The sequence below is a fragment of the Trachypithecus francoisi genome, unplaced genomic scaffold (genome assembly GCF_009764315.1).
Source record: "Trachypithecus francoisi isolate TF-2019V2 unplaced genomic scaffold, Tfra_2.0 Lachesis_group20, whole genome shotgun sequence".
In the NCBI taxonomy this organism is placed as follows: Eukaryota; Metazoa; Chordata; class Mammalia; order Primates; family Cercopithecidae; genus Trachypithecus; species Trachypithecus francoisi.
The window spans coordinates 30,059,776-30,078,040 of record NW_022681466.1 but is presented as its reverse complement, the minus strand read 5'-3'; the positions used below and the strand labels follow the sequence as shown (position 1 = coordinate 30,078,040).

General features: G+C 44.1%; 1 protein-coding gene and 2 long non-coding RNA genes across 12 annotated transcripts in view; 2 read left to right on the top strand and 1 right to left on the bottom strand.

Moving 5' to 3' along the window:
• LOC117067258 overlaps window positions 1-1,902 on the top strand; it is a 79,894-nt gene extending 77,992 nt beyond the window's left edge. For 7 of the 8 annotated variants that reach the window (XR_004430669.1, XR_004430668.1, XR_004430666.1 and 4 more), the window contains one exon: window positions 1,753-1,902. This is a non-coding gene — a long non-coding RNA (uncharacterized LOC117067258). Of the gene's footprint in view, window positions 1-41; window positions 95-509; window positions 558-1,752 lie in introns of those variants that run through there. The other variant, XR_004430670.1, reaches the window with a different exon arrangement.
• HLF (HLF transcription factor, PAR bZIP family member) overlaps window positions 1-18,265 on the bottom strand; it is a 60,509-nt gene that overhangs the window by 14,470 nt on the left and 27,774 nt on the right. The window lies entirely within an intron of this gene.
• LOC117067260 lies at window positions 3,715-17,951 on the top strand. Its single transcript, XR_004430674.1, has 3 exons — window positions 3,715-3,946; window positions 12,629-12,740; window positions 16,219-17,951. It is a non-coding gene; the product is annotated as an uncharacterized LOC117067260 (long non-coding RNA).

Here is an 18,265-nt window from a genome sequence, read left to right as displayed (position 1 = left end):
TGTCCCAGACTTTTAAGGAATATATGCTTTTAATTCTTCAGATCCTTCAATATAAAGCCTTGTTCTAGTATCATAGTAGATACAACCTGACAAGGTAAGGCAGTTCCAACTCTTTCAATCTTTGTTAATAATGTTTAGGCCGGGCGCGGTGGCTCAAGCCTGTAATCCCAGCACTTTGGGAGGCCGAGACGGGCCTCCCACGAGGTCAGGAGATCAAGACCATCCTGGCTAACACGGTGAAACCCCATCTCTACTAAAAATACAAAAACTAGCCGGGCGAGGTGGCGGGCGCCTGTAGTCCCAGCTACTCGGGAGGCTGAGGCAGGAGAATGGCGGGAACCCGGGAGGCGGAGCTTGCAGTGAGCTGAGATCTGGCCACTGCACTCCAGTCCCGGCGACAGAGCGAGACTCCGCCTCAAAAAAAAAAAAAAAAAAAAAAATCCATAGTGGACAAGATCAACCCCATTACGTAGCCTCTGCAGTTACATTTTTTTTTTTCTTTCTACAAGCATCTTGCTGAAAGTCACTTCCAGAAGAACGAAGGAGGGTTTCTGGAGGAAAGCGTGGAATAAAGTGCTTAAAGAAATCTGGAAAGAGAATAGAAGTGACCTTCAAACCCAAAGTTGGCCTCTACTTTTGTCACAGACTGGGCATGGCTAAACTTCCAAATAGTACAACTGGAAATAGGATACTTCATATTCTTACATATTTTAGCAAGAATTTGGCAGCTTGTGTCTATTAGCTGATTAGCAAGCAGTTGTCAGTGAAGGGAACAGCAGCACTCTGTGTCCTTATCTCTTCTCTAGTCAATGGTTTATTTTTTAAATTTATGACTGCATCAAAGTCACAAATCATAGTGTTTGTGTTACTTATTATTTAATCCTCAAGGCTAATTGCAACACCTGCAATCTTTCTGATGTGCTCCTCATTCAGGCAGTTAAGTAAATAGAGCAGGAGATTTGCAGCAGTAACGTCAAAACACAATAGTCTAATGTTGATCACTGATGAGCATTAGCCAGCTGATAACATTATCCTCTATCAATTAAGGCTGAGGAAAGAGAAGACAATTTTTATTTTGGCCAAAGTGTTTCCTTTAGAGGAGATGGGTGAAACTCCTAGTGATTCAAAGCTTGGTGCCAAATCTTTCCCTCCTGCTCACCTCTGCCCTCCTCCTCATCACCAGTTTAGGGTCTGTTCACTTGTCGAATTCCTGGATCCCATGTAGTCATAACTGGAAATAGCATCTTTTACCCTCTTGCCATCCCCGATGGTGACAGCATCATCAGGGATTACAGCTGACTTTGCTACAAACCATGCCTGCCTCTGAAAATCCTTTTAGATACAGGAAGCCAATTGACTTAGGAGACGATAGCAACACTATAAGGCCAACAAAGAGTGCTCACAATATATACAAAGATTAAATTAAAAACTCACAAATACAGCCTAAGGATATGGGCTTTCTGGACCCTGAGGCCACAGTAGCTGGTCTCCATTCCCACAGCAAGAATCTGTTATTTGTCCAACAAGTCCTCTCTGCAAAAGCACTAATGTCCTAATGGCCAAAGGCTCATTCCCAACCCATTCATGTCCTATTCCATGTGACTTGCACTTCCAGGCAGAGCCTATTTCCCTACCCCTCACATCTGGGCTGGTCTCTGACTTGCACTGGCCAACAGAACGTGGCAGAAATGACAGTGTTAGTTCTGATGCTGGGCCTAAAGAGGCTTTGCATGTTTCTGCCCCTTACTGTAGCACTTCTGTCATCACCATAAACATGCCCAGTCTAGCCTGCTGGAAAATGAAAGAACAGGCCAGCTTAGGTCAACTTAAATCACCTGAACTCTAGATATGTGAGTCCAGCCAAGATCAGCAGAGCCACCTGACCAACCCACAGCAATTACAGATGAGTGAACAATAAGCCTTTATTTGTGTACGGTGAGTTTTTGTGAGTGTCTGGTAAACATTTTCATGGCAATGGAGACTCACCTACAAGCTGAGTTATTGTATAGGCAGAGAGTGTTTACACCCACATTAACATTATAGCAGGATTTAAATTTGTACAGGACAGATTTAAATTAGACCTGAGTCAGACCTGGGTTTGAATGCTGATTCTGTCACCTGTATGTTATAAACTTGAGCCTTTGTAAATAAATGACCCCCCAAAAGGCCTCTCTAAATCCTAATAAGGTCTGTATTGGGGAAAGGGACTACTGTTGACATTTTCCCCCTTCTTTTTTTTAACCTACCTGAGTTTCAATTTCCTCATGTGCAAAAGGAGATTACTATGCCTGATTCTCAGGGGTATGTGAAAAATGAATTAGATAATATACACAAACAAAGTGCTTAGCACAATCTGTAGTACCTGGAAAGTGTGCAATAAATGGTCTGCATATACACACATATACAAAACACAGATAATAGATCACAGATACTTGAAAATAAATCAAATAAACAGACTATTCCCCTTGTCTAAGCCAGCACTGTCTGTCCCCTGAACTACTGCAACTTTTAACCATTCTCCCTTTTCGATCTCCCATGTCCCCACCATGGTACACAGCACCAGAAAATAACTCTAAACATGCAGACCCATGCAGGTCACATCCCCGTATCAAACCCTCCCAAGGCTTCCCATTACCACATATGATCAGATCCATGGCTCTACCTCACTCATACACTTGGCCACACCGGCCTTCCTTCTGCTCGTTGTGTACCCTGAATGTGACTCTACCCAGGCCTTTGTATTTAGTTTCCTCTCTACCTAAAACATTCTTCCTCTGCTCTCTGCCTGCCTAGTCCTCTTGCATCATTTAGACATTAGCACAAATGCCAATTCCTCGAACCCTCTGACTTTCCTCTACCCCTGCTTGATATCCATTAAACCACCCTATTTGATTTTTTTTTTTTTTACAATATTTATCTCCATCTCAAACGATCTTTTCCATTTGTTTGATGTTGCTGATCTCTTCCCTCTACTCCCATGTAAGCCCCACGGGACAGTGACCTGGCCTTACCTGCTGCTGCCCCAGATTCTAGATGGAACCTGCATGGAGGGGACAGCACAAGCTACTGAGCAACTGGACATAACGCCCCCCTCAGATACTATCAGGGACTTCTGGAAGGAACAGGGGCTAATTTTAATTCTTATTTTCAATATTTTGCAAATTGTCTATAATGAGTATCTTCACTTTCAAAATCAGAAATGAAAAATGTTATTTTTTTCACTTTGCACATGTATGTTCCAGGAGTCTGTGTTAAACGCTATTGAGAGAAGGCTGGGCATGGTGGCTCATGCTTGTAATGCCAGCACTTTGGGAGGCCAAGGCAGGCAGATTGCTTGACGCCAGGAGTTCGAGACCACCCTGGGTAACATGGCAAATCCCTGTCTCTACTAAATAATAATAATAATAATAATAATAAATAATTAGCAGGGCATGGTGGCACACGCTTGTAATCCCAGCTACTTGGGATGCTGAGGCAGGAGAATCACCTGAACCTGTGAGGCGGAGGCTAGAGTGAGCCGAGATTGTGCCACTGCACTCCATCCTGGGTGACAGAACAAGACTCCGTCTCAGAAAAAAAAAAAAAAAAAAAAAATGCCACTGAGAGGAGACCATTCAACCCCCTAGAAAGGAAGAAGAAACCAAAGAGAGGGAGGAAATGTGATGAGGAAAAAAAAAAAAGAGGAGGTAAAAGCATGTTGCTCTGCTGCAGGCTGTTTTACCGAATTGAAGAATATATTATAGTTGATAAACCAACCTAGCTGAGACCTAGAGGGTTCCCATCCAAAAGGCCACAGCAGCAGATGCCCTTCAACGCATCTACGACCTGAGGGCAGAAGTGTACTAGGAAAGGAAGAGAAAGAAAGAGAAATTAAGAAACCAAGGAAGAAATACAAGAATGATTCAAAGAAGAAATAAAGAAAGAATAAAGAAAGGTAATATGGAAGGTAAGAAAGGCATCAAAAGGGAGGGGGAGAAATAAAGAAGAAGAACAAAGAGAGTGTCCTGGATCCCAGTAGCTGGGAACCTGTCATGGCTCTGACGTTTTTTAAATGTCCTGCACATTACACGGTTGATGTACTAATTTTAAGGTAAAAACAAATCATGCATACACACACACATACGCATACAAAACAAATCATGAATACACATACACATACGCACGCGCACATACACACACACACACACACACACTCTTCCTTTTTGCCTCATTCAGACAGCAAGTGCTCAGTAAGTTTTCAGTCCATGATTATAGAACAAATACCCTGAAAGGCCTACTGTAAAGATCCTTTGATCTTAGTGGCTCTTATCCAGCAATTCTCTCCACACAGTAACAGGCTGTCAACAGAAATATGGGTAAAGCATGATGCTAAAAAGCCAGTTCAATCCATTATGTGTAAACATTAGGAAGAGAGTCTGTCTGTTACCATTTACTGAGCAGGCGAATGCAATGACGTCCTGCAGGCTGGTAGACAGGCTTCCCTGGCCTACTGAATAATCAATATCAGTAATTTTTTTTAAAACAGGGTCTTGCTCTGTCTCCTAGGCTGCAGTGTAGTGGCGTGATCATAGTTCACTGCAACCTTGAACTCTTGGGCTCAAACAATGCTCCCACCTTGGCCTCCCAAAGTGCTGGGATTACAAACATGAGCCACCTCTCTGGTAATATCAGTAATACTGACAGTAAGGTTCTTCAGAGGTATTATTTCATTTAGTTCTCACAATAGCTATATGAAGGTAGAATGGTTCAGATACTCATTTTCCAGATGTGGAAATAAAGGAATAGAAAACAGAAAGTTTAAGACAAGCTCAGATATGCTAAATAATTTGCCCATGCACATGGAAAAACAGAGACTCACTTCCCCATCCTTCTCACGGTAAAACCCATGTTCTTTTTCACGCAAATGCCCCAGGAATGCAGCCAGGAAGCCTAACCGTGCCCCAAGGAGAGCCAGGCACCTGGCCTTCCAGAATGAGAGTCCTGCATCAGGACCTGGGCTGGAGCCTCGTGCAGAACACCCCACAGAACCATCAGCCTCTGCAAGGAGGGCACTGTGTCCCACATAGTAAGGAGGAAAAAGTGGAGAGGCAGAGGGGGTGAAACCACCTGCTTAAAGTCACACAGCTAGAAAGCCAAGGGGAGGCCAGGTAGAGTACAGACTCCAGTGGGCTCAAACCATAGCCCATGCTCTTTCTGCTCCACTTCACTTCCTTCTCAGAAGAGAAAAAAAAGGGGAGACTCTGCAGTTTCCCTCCTCTCTAGCCCAATAGGTTCCTGGACAAGAGCTGGCAAACCCCAAAGAGGTAGGTATGGCTGTCTCTCACGGGCAAGAGCCCAAGGAAGCTCCAGGCAGCCAGGCCTCCTGCTTCCTTTCCCTCCCTTCTTCTTTTTTTTTTTTTTTTTGAGACGGAGTCTCGCTCTGTCGCCCAGGCTGGAGTACAGTGGCTGGATCTCAGCTCACTGCAAGCTCTGCCTCCCGGGTTCCCGCCATTCTCCTGCCTCAGCCTCCCGAGTAGCTGGGACTACAGGCGCCCGCCACCTTGCCCGGCTAGTTTTTTGTATTTTTTAGTAGAGACGGGGTTTCACCGTGTTAGCCAGGATGGTCTCGATCTCCTGACCCCGTGATCCGCCCGTCTCGGCCTCCCAACGTGCTGGGATTACAGGCTTGAGCCACCGCGCCCGGCCTCCCTCTCTTCTTCTTTTACCTCCCTCTCTCTCATCCACTCCCTCCATCCTCCTGAATGGCGAGCTGTGCCAAGGGCAAGATTGCATTTGACAAAGCAACTGCCGACCCATAGGCCAAGGCTCCTGTCAATGCCACATCTCATGCACTGTATTTGTAAGGAGCTTCTGGATAGGCCAGAGACCATGGCTCACTAGAAGGGTAAGGATTCCCAGCAGACAGGGTGTCTGATGTATTCCATCACATGAAGAAGAAGTTGGCTTCAAAGGTCACTTCTTGGGGGAGGTCTGTATTATATCTATGCCCTTAAACTATTAGTATGCAAATTAACGTTTGGTTTGGACAAAGACAGACAGTTTGAACCCTGTTTCAACGCTCCCACTCTGACCTGAGCCCCTTCCCTTGGGCCTGTCCTGCACGAGGTAGCTAAGTTCATCAGAAGTTGTAGATAAACAGGATTCATCATGACTCTGACACTACATAGTTGTGTGAAGCCTGGGGCCAGTTACTGTGCCTCATGGTCTGGTTCACTCATCTATCAAGTGGGAGAAATGATGCCCACCTCAGGGTGCTGGATGCGATGGACAGTATGAGGGAAGGCCCCTTGGCAGGTGGTGAGTCCACACTGCCCTCCTGCCACACTCCCCAGCTCCCATGTCCCTCTCGCTGCAGCCCAAGCAAAGCCTGTTAGATGTCACCCAGTGTGATCCTGTGCCCAGGACAGCACATTGCCGTGCGATCACGCATCAGTACTCAAAGTGGCCCTGACTAGACTCGTCAGTTTCTAACTTGGCAGGAGCTTAGGCTGGATTAACAAGGCCTCTCATTCCAGTGGTGTTTATCATCACGCTTCCTTGCCTATGATGTCAGCAAAACCTGCCTCCTTGAACCAACTGAGAGGTGAGACCAGTGGAACTCATAACCACAGCCTGTTAGAAGTCAGTTAAGGTGGCGTACAACAGACATGACAACTCGTGGCCAAGGCATGTGGCCCACGAGCCTTCTCGCCATGGACCCCATGATGGCATGACAGAGCAACTTCCACCTCCTCTTCCCTGGGCCGGGAGCCTCTCCCCAGACATGTGGGGTCACCCTGTGGCAGGTGAGGCAGGAATGGCTCTGTGCCTTCTACCTTGGCCTCCTCCTACCTGATAGCTGTGCCAGCACCTTAGGGCAAGGAAATATCATAGGGTGACCAGAAATGAACCCACGGTACCAGAGACAAACACCCGCATGAGGTATATTTCAGGTCTGGGCCCACTGATGTGGGTAGGGATGGTCACAACAGCCTCCCCCTTCCCACATTTATATTGAAACCATGCCCCAGAGACTTAAACCCGTGACTCAAGAATTAAATAGAAATTCTTGAGCTTACCGGATGGCAGATAAAAAATGAAAGATGGTAAAGTTGGCTAAAATTGGTTGGGACCAATATGGCCAACTGGAGTCTGCACAGAACAAGCATACTGACGTCATAGCCAGAATTTCCACCACACGTTTCACATTCACCCCCCTCACTGAATTTGCACAAACCATCCATGACGATGCACAGAAAGATAACTGTGCATGCCCAAGGACTTTCCAGACCGCACCCTTCCTGCCACCAATCACCTGCTAATCCCGAAATCCATCCCCTAAACCTTTTCTAATACAAATGCTGCCTGAAAGCCAGGAAGCACAGGGAAGACAGATTTGAGTTGGATCCTGTCTCCTTATTGGTCGATATGAAATAAAAGCTTTTCTTTACTTAAAAACCCAGTGCCATAGTACTGGCTTCTAGTGCACTGGACAATGAGCCCTATCACCTGGTAACAATGCCATGCTTCTCACTCCATCCCAAAGTTACGGAACTATGGTGGGAGAAGGGTAGCTTTCTAATTTCCTCTGTACTTGTAGGGAATGGATGGTAGGTTAAGACCTGGAAAACGGGAGGTTAGGTCAGCTGGTCAACTGCTGGCTAGCTCAAAATCTGCAGTGTTTTGTGCAACAGTTATCCCTTCTTGAGAGAGTAGCAGTCAGTCCCTTCTCCCAGGGCTGCCATGGTGATGGTGGGTGTGATGACCATTTCAAGCCACACTGCAACTCTACACACTAGAGGACAGGCAACAAGAGACAGCTGGAGGAGCCCTCAGTCCAATGCTCACCTCAGCCCCTTCTCATATCCCTGCTATGGTGTGCAGAGCAGCGATGGTGGTCAAGGCTGCCAGCTTTCCTCAGAGGAGTCTGAGGGGAAGGGACTTCTGCTTTTGTCAACATTCTGCATCTGGCAGAACTAGCCCAATGACGTGCTGCCTATCTATAGCCTCACTCTGCCCTCCTAACAACTCTGTGAAGTAGGTAGGGCCAAATGGGCCCATTTTAACTATGTAGAAATCGAGCCACTAAGCAATTTATCTCGGTCCCCCTAGGATGGGCTACCGAGGGGGCAGAGAAGCAAGTTCTCCCATACCTGGAGTCTATTTTCAGAAACAGACTTTCCATTTTAAATGACAATATGCACCACTTGAATCAGCGCCACCTAGGTCCCTGGAGTCTCTTTAATTGTCTGACTTGGTGAAAATGTGCAGGCCTAGTTATTTGAAACCTGCAGTTTTCAAAGAGCTGCCATGGCTAGTTATTAAACTGACTATTCTCCTTTGGGCTACATTAAATTTTTTGTTTTGATTTAGAAGAGAGAGTGAAGCAGGAGATGAAATCAGCAACAATATTCGCTGATGTTCACTGAGAAACCATGTGAACTGCAAACAAATGACCCATATGCTTCCTGGGTGACACCCTTCCCTCCCCTCAACCCCCTAAAACCAAGCTAAACAAAACAAAGGAAGAAAAACAAGGTTGTTTTAAAGTTTGCATTTCTGGATGAACATGAATAGGATTCAGGTGTGTCTGTGGTTCTGCAACTTCTCAAAGAGATCCACAGATTCTTTCTCACATGAGTCTGTAAGTTAAGCACTCAAAAGTAAACATGCCTTTCCAAAGCCTTCTTGCCTTGGCTCCTAGCCAGTGTTCTCTGTAATCTCTTCTACTAAAGTTCACAGAGTCCTAAACTGATCTGTGGACTGCTGGTCATTGCCTCCAATCCCTCTGTTATTTCTAAATCAACATGTTTAAGCCAAACTCATCCACCAATCTCCTATAGACCATCAGCCTCTCCTGCAGGTCACCTCATGCCTCTGAACTATTTCCCCCATTCTGCCAGGCTTTAAACTTTAACCACCCATTTCCCAGACAGGTTGGGAAAATGAGCCAAAGATTGGAATCCAAAGACCCCATCAGTTATGGCAACCTTGAGATTACTCCTCAGTTTGCCCACCTGTTAAATAATAGGATGAGACGTTTGGGATGATAGCAAAGGCTCCTTCCAGATCTAGCAATAAATTATTCTTGGAGTGCAGTGAAGGCTTTCCTTTGTGTTTCAGATCCCTGTCACAAGACAGGTGCAGTCATGAGGGACTTGGACAACTGCAAAATCTTCCTAACTGGTCTTTGCCACCTGCAATCCCATCTGCCAACACAGCCACCAGATTACTCTTCCTGGAGTATCTCCACCATGATCAAAGGAAGCCAATGGCTTCCCGTTGACTCCTACTCTGAAATCTTTGTCTGTTGGGGAGAGACCTTCACAGCCAGGCATATTGTTCCTATCTCGTGCTCTCTGCTCAAGCCACTGGTCTGCTTTGTTTCTAGACACTCTTGCTTCATATCTTCTTCACTTCTACTTGTCCTAACATCCTTATCAAGGTCTAATTCAAGCCCTCTGACTCCTGACTACACCAGTGTTGGTGACAATTCCTCCTAACTTCTTTCACAACGTCTACACTGAGAATTTTCTTTTATCAGATCAAGTGACTCTATAATTTTTAATCAACGAGATTGAAAATCTTTCCAGGCAAATGACATGCCACTGCCTTACACAGAAAATGATAAACTATATCTTTGTTGATTAAGACACTCATTTGCTGAAAACACTTTCATTGAGCACCTACTATGGGCCAGGCTTTGAGAATATATAAATAAAACCCAAACTTTAAAAGCATGCAGTCTGGAGGTGCAGATAGGTAAGTAAAAAGGTTATTAGATTGCACAATAATATGTGCTATAAAAGGGCTTTGCCCAGGGAGTCACAGGTTGGAGTTCAAAGTTTGATCAGAAATCCCTATCTTTGGAGGGAGGGCAGGGACAACAGGAAGTGTCCTTTAGAGGGAGTTGCCATCCTGGCCAAGTCTTGAAATTGGCCAGACAAATAAATGGAATAAAGGGTAACCAAGGCAGAGGGAACAAAATATGTGAAGGCACGAAGATATGAGAGAATTCACGGGCCAGTCGGGGAACTGAGAGTAGCTGGTGTAACTGGAGCTCGGGGGGTAAAATGAATGGTAAAGGTTGAGACAGACAGAGAAGGGTCTTAGATGTTCAGGTTCTGTCTTCAAGGGTACGGGGAACTATCGATGCAATTAGAGCAAAGGACTCCCTTGTCCGGATGACTCATTCCAGAAAGATTGTTGTGGCAACCTGGCAGAACTTGGATTACAGGGGAACCCAGAATGGTGACGGCTCCCCTACATCAACAGCCGAGAACTAGGTGGATTCAAGAGTTATTAATGAGATGGGAGCAACATGAATTGTGGCCATCTGAACATGGGGAAAGAGAAGGAGACAGCAAGATTCACTTTTAGGTTTCTGGCCTGGACACCTGGAAAGGAGGTGTTGACATTCACTGAAATAGGGAATATTGTGGAGTGAGTACATTTAAGGGAAAATAAAATGTCTCATTGCAGATCCATTGAGTTTCAGGTGCCCAGATGAAGAAGCCTAGAGCACGTGGATCTCAGCTTCATATACCAATGTAGGCTATAGAAAGGCAATGTAAATTGGAGATGCAGATGTTATAATCTTGATATCTCCCCAAACAAGAATACAGAGCAAGAAAACCAAAGAAAAAGTCCTGGGGAACACTGACAGTTTAGGTACAGCTGGAAGAGGAGGACTCTGTAAAAGGTACTTAGGAAAAGTCACACAGGTAGGAGGTAAACCAGTTCCTGAACAGGCTAGTGAAATGGGACTGACCAGAGATGTTTCCCTAGTTACACTGTTGATCCCTCAAGAGCAATCACTGTGCCTCCTAATCAAGTGGCTGCATTATTATATTGGTTAAACAAATGAGGAAGGCTAAGCACTCACACCTGTAGTCCCAGCACTTTGGGAGGCTGAGGAGGGACGATAATCTGAAGCTTGGACTTCAAGACCAGCCTGGGCAATGTAGCAAGATCTTATCTCTAAAACATATTTTTCAAAAATTAGCTGGGCCTGGTGGTGGCATGTGCCTGTAGTCCTAGCTACTTGGGAAACTGAGGCAGGAGGATCGCTTGAGCCCAGGAGTTCGAGGCTGCAGTGAACTAGATGGTGCCACTGCACTCCAGCCTAGGCAACAGGACAAGACCCTGTCTCTTAACAAAGAAGAAGAAGAAAAAAAACCAAATGAGGAACAATATGACTAGGAGTTCAAAACCAGCCTGGGCAACACAGCAAAATCTCATCTCTCAAAAATACTTTTCAAAAAATACTTTTCAAAAGCGAGCCATGGTGGCATATGCTTGTAGTCCTGGCTACTTGGGAGGCTGAGGTGGGAAGATCGCGTGAGACCTGGAGTTCAAGGCTGCAGTGCGCTAGATGTGTGGCAGGCATGCTGAGGTGATGACATGCATCTTGGATGTTAGGTGTCTGCCTTCTATTCTCCTTGGGAACATTTTGTTAGAAGTGTTTGTAAGAGCACCTTGGTATGGTAAGAAACACGGCTAACGTAGGTGCTTCCTTTTGCTGTCTATTGCATCTAGTGTATGAAGTTCCTGCATCAACTTTCATTTTTTTAGATTTCATGTCTGGAGAATGTATGTTTTGGGGGGCATGGGTTACGGAAGTTGGCAGGATAGCAGGCGAAAGAGCCTCAACAGTCTACAATTGGCACCACAGGCTGTCTTCCTATTAGTTAATGATCATTCTGAGAGGTTACTAAGTAAGTGTTGCTAAGCAATAAGAGTTGCCTGAAAGTGTATGCTAAAGAATATGGATTATCGGGGACAAATCAGCTAATTCCACAGAGTCATCTGGTACCTAAATGAAATGGACTTTATGCCTCTGGCATCTCATTTGGGGTACGGTGAGCAATCTCCTAATACCATCAGCCTTTGCAGTTCTTGCCGGGCACTTCAGTGTCTGCTTCATGTAAGTATTCACTGCACAAGTCCTGTTACTGACCAACTGATATATACCTTTGTGATGAGGTATTGTGGGAAGAATTAGATTAGAAGGAGGTGACAGTTTGATCTTCAGTCACGCAGGCAGAGGGAAAGAAAAGACCACAGAGCAGCCTATATAGTTTACCGCTATCTATAATCTGAATTAACATTCATTGAGCATGCATCTGATTTTTACATTCAGATGCAAGCCAAGACTTGGAAAAAGGCATACACTCAGGTTTTCTCCTATAAATTCAAGTCCCACATAGGAGAAAAATGGCCGAACAGCCACTGATTTACACACATAATAAAAATGGAGTTTATTAAACCTACTTCTTTCCACCTCCATGTTGGTAGGGAGAAGTAGGTAAATTTTCACACATATTTATAGGCCTGCAGTAATTCAGCCTTGCTTTATAGTCATACAGCTCCCTAACATACACTAGAATAATATTCTAGACCAGACAATTTCTTAGAAATATGTTGTTTCGGAAAAACTGAAATTTTCCAGCTTGCACTAAGATTAGCCAAGCTAAACCCATCTGTCTCCTGCTTAATGTAGTCTATGGAGAAACCTTCATGGGACAAAAATCTGCCTTTATATTTCACAGGCATAAGGTAAGATTTGTGTGCCTCTTGGGTAAACAGACCATAGATATGAAGTCATCATCAAAAGATCAGATTCTGAGTTCCATGCGTTTTCTTTCAGCTTCTAAACCCCAAGCCCACCAGACCTATGTAAGAAGGAAATTCCACCGTGATCTGAAACCTTTGGGTAGACCAAGAATATTCCAACATCTCTGAAGTCCTTTGTCATTCGAGTATGTTGACAAACTCCCATCCCAATAAGTATGTAGTTCCCCACATAAACCCCCTTAACAGGGGATCTAATCTGACCTCATCATGGGAGTCAGTTGGTTGATAAGGAGATCAACTGTGAAGATATGCCAGGCAAATGCTGGGTGGGAGTAGACAGGACTCAGTTTCTTCAAACAGGAAAAGAAAGAAATGCTGGCCAGGCACGGTGGGTCATGCCTGTAATCCCAGCACTCTGGAAGGCCGAGGTGGGCAGATCACCTGAGGTCAGGAGTTTGAGACCAGCCCAACCAACATGGCAAAACCCCATCTCTCCTAAAAACAAAAGATTAGCCGGGCATGGTGGGGAGCACCTGTGATCTCAACTACTTGGGAGGCTGAGACAGGAGAATCACTTGAACCCGGGAGGCGGAGGTTGCAGTGAGCCGAGATTGTACCATTGCACTCCAGCTTGGGTGACAGAGTGAGATTCCATATCAAAAAAACAAAAGAAAGAAAGAAAGAAAGAAATGCTGTTAGATGAAGACACATGGTCTTCAGGTTGGTAGGCGTGTAAGGGGTGAGAGTAGGGGCCTCTCACCCCTTAGAGCTGCTCAGGGGACAGAGGAACACAGCAGAGGGTGGTAAGTCATGGCCTCAAAGGAAAGGATCAAATAAATGAGGGATGGGAAATTTTTTTCAGGCAGGCAGTAAAGAAGAACAATAACCAAAGTAATTTCCTAAGATGGATAATTCTTAGAACAGGTTTTCTGAAGAAGAGATGTCCATTTTCTTTCAATCTATTGAGGCTACCTAAGCAAGAGAAAAGAGACACTTCCAGTTCCCAAAGTTATGTGATAACCTGGGGACATTTCAAACTGAAATAAGAGAAAGACTTTCAATATCTACAAACTCTACCTACTGCTAATGAAATCTGAGGCCACACCAAAAGCAATTAGATAATTCTTCCTTGAAAGCCTATAAAAAGAAAACATGGTTTATGAACACACAACTATAGAATAACAAGAAAAGTATCAAACAGAACCTAGGTGGTACCTCTCTGGCTCTTGTTGCTTTAATCATACATTATCTTAATAAAGAAGGATTAATGTTCACATTTGTCTAAATAAAGAACTCCAGTTTAACAGAAATTTCAGAGGAAGTGGGTCATTCAGTTTCTCCCAATTAACCACATTAAAGGAGATCTTGCAGTTTGGATCCGAAAGGACATGACCCAGGCATCATCAGGAGGAATCGCGTCTCCTAATTTTACACCCTCTATCTAAGACCATAGATGAGAACATATATAAGTTCTCAACCTCGGTTACAGATCAGCCTCACCTGTCGAGCTCTGTAAAAGTACAGATACTCAGCTCCCCTCCCACCTCACCCAGAAGATCTGAAAATGGGGCCTGGGCTCTGTAAAAAAAATTTTTTTTTTGAATGAAAGAGGAAACAGCTTTCTCACACACTTTTAGTGGGAGTGTGAACTAGTTCAATTCTTTTGGAGCCTACACACTTTGATCCAGCAATTCCACATCTAGGAATGAAAACTTTAGATATACCACAGAAGTGTACGAAGAATGGAATCCAATGATGAAAACAATCTAAATCCCTAGAGGCATTGTTAAGTAAATTATGGCATATCCAGACCATAGGCTCTATGCAGCCGGCAGATTTATATGAATTAATATGGAAAAATCTCCAAAAAATATCAAATGAAAAAGGCAAGATGCACACTATGTATTGTATGCATATACATATATTTCCATATTCCCATACACACAATATACACCCACCCACCCACATATATGTATATTAATGCTTATAAACACAAAGGGAACGTCTGGAAGAGTACGCAGAAACTGTGGATAGTTAAATCTGGAAATGGAATATGGGAACTCAAGGTACACTTTGTACAGTCTTATTTTACAACAATCGTATATTACTTTTGTAATCAAATGTTTAAATTTCTTTAAAAAATATCACTGGTGATTATCATGTGAGGCCAAGATTGAGAACCACTGGTCCAGAGGAAAACAGTCCCTGTGGATGTTAAGGAGCTTGCAAACCCTGCCTTGTAAGGAAACCAACCACCCACACCTCAGGAATATTTGCACCATGTCATACCCACGACTTACCAGAAGGTGGTGCTCCAGAGGCAACCACTCAGGCCTCCAACCAAAACCTGTCCAACCAATTTTGCATTAACCTGTCTTTTTGCTACTCCAAGGACTATTTATGCCCCAAAGCATTCTACACTACTGCTTCTATAAAGGGCATTTTAGAAACACAGATGCCATCTGCATTTTCCCCCATAAAAATCTACCAGTTAGTCAATACATTCTAATATAACTCTGGGAAATGTTGACCTGAAAGGAGCTGACACTGCTTGCTCTGGCCTCCCCCTCCTCCTCCACACTATTTCCCTGTTGTCTTTTCTCTGATTTACTCATCTTCTTATCTTATTCCAGGGTCAGTTCCACAAAAGCAGGTAGCCATCAGCTATGTGAGGCATTTGTCCTTTTGAATTTGTTCATACCTTTGGCGTAGAACAGGTGGTAAGGGACATAGGGCAACCCAGGGCAAGTACCACGAGTTTGCCTCCCCTCCCACTAACACTCATGTTCTGGAAGTGGGTGTGTTGCCACAGCAACTGTCAAATCCCATCCATTACACCGCCTCTAACCTCCCAACGTCTTCTTTAAACACCACGTTTGAGACGTGTGGTTCTGTTGCCCTGGCAGTGCAGAGCCGCAGGTCCCTTGCCAGGTGGCAAAGTTCTCCTTATCTGGGCAGGAGGGATTTAACCCCGCTGAGTATTAGCCATCATATATATACATTTTAAATTTTCTCTTTTTTTCCCCTCTCATTATATTTCAAACCCATGTCCCATAACATTCTGACCTGATCATTTCCTGTGAATTACTGGTGCATATTTAATGAAAACTCATTCTTAGTATCAGCCAAGAAAAACTCAACAAGTCACTTATATTGTATCCTTTCTTTCCATGAATATACTTTTTGCTCATTCTTCAAGACACAATTCAAGGATCATCTCTGATCTTCCCTCCTCACTCTATTCAGAGCTGGCCATTCTTGCCTTCCTGATTCTACTTCATATAAAATCTGACGCCATCTATCACACTCCATTCACAATTGATTATATCTCTTTGCCATTTACAAGCTTCTCAAGTTTAAAGGATGACATCTTCCTTATCTCTGAATTACCAGCACCTTGCCAGGCCCTCAGTAAATGATTAAAAATAATCATAAATAATGATGAATAAATGCACTCCAAAAAAAAAAAATCCATGGGCTTGTGGTTTTCCATAAATTTTTATTATGTTATTAAATCACTGACATAACAGATGACAGCTGTGTATCCGACTTGACGACAAGACCTAAAAAACATACATACAAATGCTTTTTAAAAGGGAGAATATAGAAAGGTCCATTTCCTGAGACTTTAGAGCCATCCTCTTTCTTGTTCTTGTTTTTCAGATCCAGGAAGTGCATGGAAAGGGAGCCTTCTCCATATGGAGAGAAGCAGTGAAGTCCTGAAGAAGGAAGCCGTAACATTCCTTGAGTACTCACAAGGCGGCCTGACATCTGGTCCACACTTGGGGAAAAGAGGCCACATCCCCACATGGAGATCTATTTTTGCATTCTCTGAGCTGCTGATGCTTTGCTCGTACAACTTGCCTTACACACAGAAAGGGGAAGGAAACTAATATTTACCAAGTGCCAGCTACATGCCCTGTGCTGCTTCACGTGCATATCTCTCCCCCTACATTGTGTATCTTCAGAGAGCTCACCAGGTATGTCTCTGAAAAGCACATGGAAGTGAACACTGAATACTTCCAACTTCCTCCACTCACCCGGCTGATGGCCACATGCACAGCTGACGCCCAACACATCCATATATTCACGTATACTTCTTTATAAGGACTTCTCACCAGGTCAGAGGAGAAAATCTATTCGTGAAAGACAGATTCTCTTGACCATATGCGTCTCCCTGTTGCACTGGGGCAGATCAGCTTAGTGTGGGCACAAGGAGAATGAAACTTTGACTTATATGGACTATGCTGTGGGTTTAGCACCAGCACCCTCAGGGACACAGCCAGACTCAGTGTTTCCAATCCCTCCGCTAGGCTGTCCCTAAATCTTCCTGGGCTGCTATGTTTATCACTTCATGGTGCTTCTCTTTTAAGATCGTATCAGAAGGAACTGTAGCTTAGAAAGTCATCCCTCATGACTTAAAAGTAAAACCTGCATTAAAAACTACCCTCTGTGTCCTTTAAAGTTAAATTCCCTAGGAATTGGCTGAGGAGACCTTAGGGCCTCCCCAGAGGTGCATACGTTGCTCCTTTCCTCCTCACTCCCTCCACGTCTAGGTCCCTGGTACATATCTGCCACCGCATTGTGCCATCCACACAGATGTTCTGATGGTTTTAGACATTCTACTACCTTGCACAAGGCAAAGTCTTCTATTGAGAAGTAGACCATTGAGTTTTGGCTCCATGAATGGGCTTTGGTGCCAGACTGCAGCTTCATGTTCCAGCCCTGCCACGTATTAATTGCCCCCAGTGCCATTTTGCTCACTTTCTCTGAGCCTCAGTTTTTTCATCTGTAAAATGACAATAATAATAGTATACCTACTGAGTACTAACAATCGTTCCCAGAGATTGAGTTTTAATGATATAACACATATAAACCACTCAGCCCAGTACCCAGACTATAAGAAGCACTAAAGAAGGGTTAGCTATTATTACACCATTCTTTTTCTACCCATTCGTTTGATAGGAGCTCTGTAGTCAGAGAAAACTTGGTGCATAGTTGACCGCCCAGTTCTCAGGATTTCACCAGCCAGGAAATAAAGGGGGAAGCTCTGCCTTCTCTCCTCAGAGCACAATGGCGATCGGCCGCTGCCCTGTCCAGCTGCCACACGTGATGGTCATTCCACCGGCATCCCCTATAACTCCTCAGGCACACACAGCACCTCAAATCTTAATACATAATAAATGTACATATTAATATAGTACATGTGATCTTTTGATAACATGCGTATAATGTGTAATGATCAAATCAGGGTAACTGGGATCACTGATCATTTCTTTGTGATGGGACCATTTCAAATCTTCCATTATTTTGAAATATACAATAAATCCTTGTTAACTATAGTCACCCTACTATTAGTAGGGTGCGTATCTGCGTGTACAAATAAGTTCGAGATACAAATCTGTGTTTTTGTACCTCTTAACTTCTCTAAATCCCACCTCCCAGCCCCCGCTAACCTTCCCAGCCTCTCTACCTCCATGAGGTCAACCTTTTTAGCTCCACATTTGAATAAGAACATACAATACTTGTCTTCCTGTGAATGGCTTATTTCATTTAACATAAATGACCTCCAATTCCATCTATGTTGCTGCTAGTGACAGAATTTCATTCTTTTTTTATGGTGGAATAGTATTCCATTGTGTACGTATGCCATGTTTTCTTTGTCCATTCACCCACTGATGGACACTTAGGTTGATTCCATTCCTTGGCT